Source organism: Nicotiana tomentosiformis, chromosome 11 (assembly GCF_000390325.3).
Source record: "Nicotiana tomentosiformis chromosome 11, ASM39032v3, whole genome shotgun sequence".
In the NCBI taxonomy this organism is placed as follows: Eukaryota; Viridiplantae; Streptophyta; class Magnoliopsida; order Solanales; family Solanaceae; genus Nicotiana; species Nicotiana tomentosiformis.
The window spans coordinates 64,628,614-64,638,369 of NC_090822.1; the positions used below are offsets into that span (position 1 = coordinate 64,628,614).

Below are 9,756 nucleotides of genomic sequence, written 5' to 3' on the forward strand. Positions count from 1 at the left end.
TTGATTAAAAATAGGGGGACCGCTGTTAGATTTTTAATTTTTTTTTTGGGGGGGGGGGGGGACGATTTTGTTCTGTGGGGAAGGGAAAAGGGATGACCTTTATATACGTATAGCGCCTAAGACGCTATACTATAGCATCTTAATAAAGGGCGCTATACATTCTCGCTTTTTTGCGTTCAAATATAGCGCCTTTTAAAAGGACGCTATACTTAACTGGGTAAACGGCCGTTAAGGTATAGCGCCCTTTAAATGGGCGTTATATATAAAAATGTCACTAAATCTTTTTTTCATACATTTTGATTCTTTGAGTCCGAAAGAATCACATTTTGGTTCCAGACTCGGCCAAACAGTGGCTACCGGTAAACTTAGCCCCACATAAGATGGCCATGTGGATCCAACACAAAATTGGCACTTATAATAGGGCACACTCAGAGAGTCCAAAATAGAGTGAAAATGTCTTTAAGTGTTACAAATTATGGAAATATATTTTCTTTTACAACTACTAGGTATATGTGTCCTCTGCTGATTCACTTTCAGAGATGTTGACAAGATAACGAACGGGGAAATTTGTATACTATATTTTATACCTTGCCTTCTATATGTATTATTATTACACTTATGAAGAAATCACAGAACAGCGAGGCATATTAATTTGGATCTTTCCTGATCTAATACCTCTAGGATATATATATTAATAGAAAGCTGTGTTGTAGTAGTTGAACTAACTCGGGTTATTGGGTTTGGATAAATTCGAGGCAGAATAGTGAGGTTGCTCAACCCAAGTGGATGATGGGAATTTCTTGAAAACAGGATTGCTGTTTCCTATTGTAGAATTAGATGAAGATTTGTTACAAATTTGTGAGATGGGGTTGAAGATATTGAAGATGTACTTTGTTTATTGAAGTGACTCGAGGAGAAGAAAGGTGTTGGATAGTTAAAGGTGAGTGCTTTCTGCGTAAAGTTTCTATTTTTGTTATGGTTGCATATTTGGATTTGCTTCTTTTTAGTGCTTTTATAGTAATGGCTTCATATTTGATTATAGTTCTTTTACTGCTTTTGAAGTTTCTATTTTTAGGGGTGCATATTGGATATTTGTTCTTTTGTTGCTTTTAAACTTCTTATTTTTGTGGGTGCATACTTGATTTTTGTTCTTTTTTTTCTTTTTCCTTTTGTGGGGGGTGGTGTGTTGGTTTTTTTTTTGGGAGTGGGGGTAGGGTGGAGAGTTTTGATGAGGTCCTTTGAGTAATATCTTTGCCTTCTAAGTAGTATTTTACTTTCCTGCTTCGCTTTGTATTTCATAAAGTTTTGGCCTTGGAGTCGGTTGATCCCCCTTTGTTTAAGTGGGATATATTATAGGAGTACTTGACAAAATAATGTGCAAGATATTCCAAATGTTAATAGGGTTCCCCAAGCTGGCTCGTTAATTCTTCACGTTATATACGGTCAAAACCGGTTTTGCCCTTCATGTAATTAGTCAAGATTGAAACACGATGGACCGAGGGTCGTTTTCATAATACCGAGATGAGATCATAAGCCAGGTTACCAAGCTCAAGATTCAAGGACCGATCAATACCGAGCTCGAAGTCATTATCGAGCTCGAAGTCATTATCGAGCTCGAGCTCGAGCCCAAATCGAACTATGATGTGAAGTGGCATTATCGAACTCAAGATCCGAGCCCGAGTCAATACCGAGCCCAAGTCAATATCGAGCTCGAGTCAGTATCGAACTCGAAATCTGGAGATCGACCAATATCAAGTCCGACCAAGATCGAGCTAAGAGACAAGAGCCGTTGTAGCCGCACTTGGGGAGAGAATCTCGGCGGGAATGAAGGAAAAGCTAAATAAACTAATCTATCATGGGATCCCCACTATGTATTTTTTATTATATCCAAAGTAGGATCCCTCCACTATAAAAGAGTGGCTATCATTTCTGTATTGAGGGAATTGAACATTAACGCATCTACACACTCCCTTATTGAAAAGATTATTGATATTCACATATAGATATAGGAGAAATTATCCTTTTGTGAGCCTTGTACATTGATTCATCTTGCTTGTTCATAAATCGTTTTCTACTCAGTTTTGGTTTGTATTTCATTCCTTTTTTAAGGGCAATGTTCGATATTTTTCTACATACTTTTCCGATTTGTGCCAAGCTATACCACTCATCCTTAGAACTACGTATAAATTCAACTCTATCCGTTTTTCGGGTAAACACACGTAATTGCCAAATTTAGTACAACTGCAGGAGATATTCATTTAGAAATGTTATCCCCCAATTTTTGGGAAACACAACTTTTCTGATCTTTGTGTTACTCTGCTCCAGAAAATGCTCAAAGCAGAAAATTGTCATATGTGCTGACCTTATTTGTGTAAGCATTTAGAAATTAAGCTGTCTAGTAACTAGATTTAAATTTTATCCACTAATTTTGAAGGAACAGCTTCAGAATTAGGGAGGTATTGTAATGTTTCTGAGTGAATAGGTATTTAAAATGCATTTTCCCTTTTTGTTTGTGTGTAAATTATAAAAAGTTGTTTCGTAGAATGTCTCTCTTAAATATTTGGCCTGGTTTTCAACAGATTTAGGAATATGGCAACTCCAGTTGAGCCTCCAAATGGGATTAGGACCCCAGGGAAGCATTACTATTCGATGTGGCAATCTTTGTTTGAGATTGACACAAAGTATGTTCCCATCAAACCAATTGGTAGAGGAGCATATGGAATTGTTTGCTCTTCTGTTAACAAGGAAACCGGTGAGAAGGTTGCAATCAAGAAGATAAACAATGCCTTTGATAATCATATTGACGCCCTGAGAACTTTGCGTGAAATAAAGCTCCTTCGCCATCTTAGGCACGAAAATGTGATTGCTTTGAAAGATGTTATGATGCCAATCCACAAGACAAGTTTCAAAGATGTTTATTTGGTTTATGAGTTAATGGATACAGATTTACATCAGATCATCAAATCCCCTCAAACACTCACAAACGACCATTGCCAGTATTTCCTATTCCAGGTACCTTTATACCACCCCATCAAGAGCACTAGCTATATTTACCTGCAATCTTTTGAGGGAATGTTAGTGCATCTTCAACATGATTTAGTTTGTCATACTGAAGTAGTTTATGATGAGGAATTGGTTCGTAGAACTTGACTTTTCTGCTTTAGATCGGATAAGTGCGATATTTTGATGTTTTGGTTGTCGGAAGGAGATTTCCAGTTTTAGCCAATATGAATATGAGGATATTAGCCAATATATAGTCATTGGTTGCTACTTGGCAGCCTTGTGATGTTTCTTCTTTTCCTTCTTTCTCATTTATGGTTGTCTTCTACTAGCTCTATGACTAGTGTAATCATTGAAGCAACTAAACATATAACCAAGTAATCTTTGAATTTTGGTTTTGGAGTGAACATAGTACTAATAGGTACTCTGAAATTCCATATGCTGTTTGAGCTTTTTCATGAAGGGCCAAGTTTAAGGGTCCTCTCGCTGTTAAGTTCTTTAACTTTTATAACTTTCACTCTTTCAGTACCACGAGGGTACTGACAAAGAAACAAAATTTTGGACTTGTAAGAGTAACAAGTCCATAAATTCTGCCAAATCAGTAGCAACAATCCCTTTGTGCCAATACAATAAATTCTGAATACATTTAAGTTTTATAACTCCTATGAACTCCATCTTCTATTTCGTTCCAGCCATATTTCCCATGCAATGCATAAAGGAATTTCCCTCCAGATCAGCTTGAATCTCTTGTCAGTGCTCTGTGATTGCCAGATGGTAAGTAATTCGCTGAAACTCTGAGGCATCAACCAATGAAATATTTCAGAAATAGTGTTCAGATTTTTCATCAAAAGTCGCATTAAGTGGCTCACTCCTCTTCTTTCCATTCTGCCTACAGGCAATCTTTATTTCTGACTATACTGAATAGATATCGGAAAAACATCCTTAAACAACCTTTCTTCGCACCATCTGTTAGTCAGAATCAAATTCTCTTTTGATTTGAGTTGTACGCAGACCTTATTCCTACCTCCAAGAAGGCTGTTTCCGGAAGACCCTCGGCTTAGGAAAGATAAAAGGAAGGGCAACAGCAAGCACACCAATTAGAAAACCAAAGCAAAAATACAAAAATACAAAACTAAAACTGAGTATTGTAATCAAAAGGCCGGAACGAAAGCAACGGCAAGTAATCACAGAAGTCAAGGAATACGAAAATACGTAAATAATGCTAACTCATATACTAAAGCTATTGTTACAGACAAAGACAACGCTAGGCGACCTATCCTAATCCTTTACCTTTATTCTCAGCATCCACACCTTCCTATCCATGATCATGTCCTCAATGAGCTGGAGCAACGTCATATCTTGCTTAATCACCTCTTCCCAATACTTCTTCGGCCTACCTCTACCTCTCCTTAGGCCCTCCAGGGCCAACCTCTCACACCTCCTCTCCGGTGCATCTGTGCCTCTTGACTATCGCGCACAATGCACACCTCAAAACAAGGTATGAAACGGTCGATTGCAATTATAGTAACCCAACGAATAGTTGGGATCGAATCCACAGGAAGCTAGATGGGAGTTAGGAGTATATATTCTAATGCATGAATTTGAACTATCTTAATTTGCACTTCCACAAAATGATTTTGTTGCTATTTCTATTTTAAAACTAAAGATTGCAAAGTAAAGAAATAAAACTAGGATAATTGTTTTTGTTGTTTTTCGAGTTTGTAAAAAGCCTAGGGCTATGACCATCACCTAGGTGTTCACCTAATGGGATACAAATTTTAATGCTTGTTTTGCTGATCGGGGTGTATTATAGCTATCAACACTCAAATACCCACTCAATACCTTTCGGTCAGAGAGTGTTTTTGCCCAATTTGGCTTTCTCAAGTCCAAATGGGTATCACACAAAACGGTTGATAAAAGCTCAAGTCGGGTTATTACTATCTCTAGGTTGAACCCTTTAATTGGGTAAATCAATCTCTCGATTAACCCAATTTCTTGTTAGCCAAGTTTTCCTAGACTAAGTCTCTCTTCCTCAAGTAGAGACTAAGTCAAATAGGCATAAACTAATGTTTGCAACCATTAATTCCACAAATTAAACATAAACAAGGCTAAATAATAATCACCCAATCATAAACAAGCAGTAAATTAGATACCCATAAGGTTTACACACTAGGGTTGGATCACAACCCTAGTAAAAATCTATCTACTCATGCTTGAAATTGAAGAAATACTAATTAAACGCATATTGTAAAGTTACAATGATAAAATCTATAGTAAAATACTCTAAAATATAGAAAACTTCCAAAAGAGGCAAAGAAAAACGGCTACAGGATTTGTTGATGTTAAAAGTTGCCCTAATTCTATGAAACTCGTCTATTTATACAGGGTTGGAAATTTCAGACAAAAACGCCCTTCGGGAGGTTCTGCGGCCGCACAATTCCATGTGTGGTCCGCACAATTCTTCATCTTGCATGAGCTGGGGTTGTGCGGCCGCACAATTCTGAACTGCGGCCGCGAGACAACATTTCTGTGGTCCGCAGATTTAGAACTGCGGCCACAACCTAGTCTTCTACGGTCCGCACTTTTATGTCTGCGGCCGCAAGGCACTTCTCCTGCGGCCGCATAATTCTTGTGCGGTCCGCAATTCTGAGGGACTTGGAACTTGAAAATTTGCACACCCTCTGAAGTTGATCTCAAGCTCTTCGTTTGCGGCCGCACAATTCCTGTGCGGTCCGCAGTTTTCTAGAAAGTCTACTGGGATTTCCTTCGTTGTTTGCGGCCGCAGATGGAATTCTGCGGACCGCACAGGAATTTCTTCTGCGGCCGCAAAATTTCTTCTGCGGACCGCGCTTTGTATGCTTCTGTACCCTTTTGTTGCCTTGGGCTCGGACTACTTCTTTTTGAGTCGGATTTCATCTCGGGAGTCCAATTTCCAACATTCCTGCAATTTTGCACTTTTCATTAGTTTTGGGAATACAATTCAATGCTTTTAGACTAAAACAAAAGCAAAAAGGCGCTAGTAAGTAGTCAAAATCCCCACTTATCACCTCTCCTCTTCACATGCCCGAACCATCTAAGTCTCACCTCCCGCACCTTGTCCTCCACAGGGGTCACGCCCACCTTATCCCGAATAACTTTATTTCTAATTCTATCTAGCCTGGTATGCCCGCACATCCATCTCAATATACTCATTTTAGCCACCTTCATCTTTTAGACATGAGAAAACCGAATAATTTTTTAGGATTATTTTCTTAAAATCCTCCCCCACCCCCCAAAAAAAAAAGATTTTTCCAACCAGCTAGTCATCCTCGTACGGTGAGGAGACAGGTTTTGGATCCCAAGAGCCTTCTTTGCCATATTTAGTGATAACAATAGATTTCCATACAACATCTTTACCATCATTCAACTTCCACAACTGTTTAAATAACACGCACCTATTGTGTAGTTTAAGATCTCTTAGCTTCCAAGACTTGCCCCCTTTTTTGTTTCTAGAGATCTTTTGCCATTTAACTAAGTGCATCTTCCTGTTAGTAGCATTACCTTCCCAAAGTGTTAATTCTCTTCTCCACCTTTGATGGAATGGACAACAAATACATCAAGTAGGTAGAGAATCCTTCTAAAACAGTATTTTCTTACCAAGCATGTTTCCCCATTGTTTCTAAATGAAAGTTTTATGTTGCCTGCTGAAAATACTTTCAAGTATTATACTCACTCCTTCCATTTGTAATGGCAAAAAGAGGTGAAATTTGTCATGCCTTGGACATATCAAGGAACATTAGAACTGAGAACTCTCGTGCTTGATAAATCAAATAACTTGAAGCACTTCAAAAGAAATAAACTCGTCAGTTGAATCGGCCATGAAATTGTATGAACATGGATAACAAGCTGAATCTTAAATTAAATTAGCACAGTTTGTAACTTTATCTAGCACATACTATGCATCTCCTTAAAAAAAATGACGTGATTGTTTGCAGTAGCTGATTTCAATTCACTATGAAAAGAAAAGCACATTTCCCCAATATATCTAAATGATGCTTTAAAACATATTCCTTGTCTCATTTAGTCTGATAAATTAGTGAAATAGGCATTATCTATAGCTAACTTGGATATGCAGTAGTTACAGTACTAAGTAGAATCATGTCTCTAGCAGTTATATCTTACTCTAGCTTTTTTAAGTTATGATTACGCTCATACGTCTCTAGCAGTTATTTTCCTGATATTACCTTCTAATTATGTTTGCTGATGAAAAAATAAAGGAAAAGATTAGGTCATTAAAAAATAAAGGAAAAGATTATCCTACTTTCTCTCGGAACAAACTTCTTGTGGCATGGCGTTTTTCCGATGCCACTCATCCATATCTTACAGTAAAGGACCAAAACCAATTCTTTAAGAAATTTGTCATTGAGGTCCTTGTGGCCTTGTTTGGAAAAGTTTTCCCCCCTTTTGCAGTACCATCTTTTCAAGCCAAGATTCCGGTGAGGTCCTTGTGGCCTTGTTTTAAGAGTTTTTTTTGTCTCTCCTTACACCTTGAAGAACTCAAAACGTGTCAAAAGTTATCTCTAACTTTATTGTCGTTTTGGTCCATTTACACTTCTGCAAAATTCTGCTAATCCGTAGTCTACTCCTTTCCCGTATTTTAAATTTGCTTCTTGAGTTCCATGTCTAATTTAGCTTCATTTTGAGCAATAGAATTTTTCGAAGTGAACAACCATATGGCTTTCTTTGGTTAATTCTTCATGCTTGCCCAACACATGCCCCATGATGGGGCAGTTTTGACATTTGATGGGGATATATATCTGGAGTCAGAATGTATCATCTGCTCCTTCTCTTTTCTCATTCTGCTCTTAAATGGATAAATTGGAGATCAATCTTACGAATTTTGTAAGGGGATGCCATATGTATTAGAAGTCAGAACTAGGAGCTAATTTTTTTTTTTTTGGGGGGGGGGGAAGGGATTGGAGTTTACTCAAAAGAAAAATAAAATTTCCTAGATATCAGATTTGCCGATTTTACCTTTTTCTCTTCTGAAAACTAAATTGACATTTGCATGCAGTTGCTTCGAGGTGTGAAGTATCTCCATTCTGCAAACATTCTTCATCGTGACTTGAAGCCTGGGAACCTACTTATCAATGCTAACTGTGATTTAAAAATTTGTGAGTTTGGACTTGCACGTACAAGCAGTGGCAAGGGCCAGTTCATGACTGAGTATGTTGTTACACGCTGGTATAGGGCACCGGAGCTCCTGCTCTGCTGTGACAACTATGGAACTTCCATTGATGTATGGTCTGTTGGTTGCATTTTTGCTGAGCTCCTTGGAAGGAAACCGGTCTTTCCAGGTAAGGAGTGCCTTAACCAACTTAAATTGATCATCAACATCCTTGGCAGCCAGAGGGAAGAAGATCTTGGATTTATTGATAACCAGAAGGCAAGAAACTACCTAAAATCACTTCCATACTCTTCCGGAGCACTCTTTTTCTGACTCTATCCCCATGCCCATCCTTTGGCCATTGATCTGCTACAGAAGATGCTTGTATTTGATCCTTCAAAAAGAATAAGCGTTACAGAAGCGCTTCAACATCCATACATGTCTCCCCTATATGATCCAAGATGTGATCCCCCAGCACAGGTTGCTATCGACCTCGACATAGATGGAACAGACAATAAGGGAAATGATGTGGAAGGAAATACTACATTACCATCCCGAAGCAGCCACAACAACTGTGGAAGTAGTTCTGTGAGCTTCAGCTTGTCCCTTTCAAGACATGCACGGACCATGAAACGTTAAGAGTTATATTTGCATCAACAGCCTTGAACTTGTTGAGCATGTCGCTATTCTGTAAATAGTTCTGGTTTCATACGTGATCGACTTTGTAATTTATGGACATTACTGATGCTTCATGAATATTTATGCCGGTACTAATTAATTGGTTAGTGCATCACTGTTTGTGATGCTAACTAGTGTTGGCTCCTCTATCTACCATGAGTTATGATATATATATGCCATGAAAGTTGTGCGCCATAGTTATGGGTGCATATCCGAAGGGAATAAGCAATACTCAAAGATGACTCTGAAATATGCCAAAAGAGAAAGGTAGGATATGCAATAAGGAGACGATGGAACTGTTAAGCATCCAGATGCTTGCTGGTTTGCGGGTTATGGAGAGGCTGGTGAATATGAGTAACTACAGCCTATGAATCATGCTTTCTCTTGCATTTCAATACTCAACTCCACATGTCAGCGTGTTGGGGCTTTGGAGATTCTTGTTTGGAAGATAAATAAAGGAGAATAGGGGGAAAACAAGAAAATCTTAAATTCTCAAGGTTGGTGTTGCTGTTTGAAAAGCTCTATACAGGTTCACGGTGAATTTATTTTTTCTATTGTTACTATATTGGTTTATGATATAGCACGGTAATTATCCATGACTATACTTTCATTTGCCCAACTTCCACATACAACTTGTTTGGATGGTTGCTACATAATATATTATATTATATTGTATTATATTGTGTTGTACAGTTTTGATCAATATAATGCTTGGATAAATTGTATTGTTTGCCGTCATCTCATCACCAATAATATAAAGAATAAGCTTGCAATATTACAAAGAAAAAGTATCGTACACAGTAGATCTTTGTTTTTTGTAAGTAAAAGAATTTTATTTACCAAGCAATATTCACAAAACATTAAAAAAATACGGGATGGCCCCTGGCCTGCATAATTCTTGTAAGCAACTACTAATCCAATAGTTTTATCCT

At 38.0% G+C, this 9,756-nt stretch overlaps 1 pseudogene; it reads left to right on the forward strand.

Moving 5' to 3' along the window:
• The first annotated feature begins 475 nt into the window (after positions 1-475).
• LOC104111348 (mitogen-activated protein kinase homolog NTF3-like) lies at positions 476-9,502 on the forward strand (annotated as a pseudogene).
• Positions 9,503-9,756: the final 254 nt, after the last annotated feature.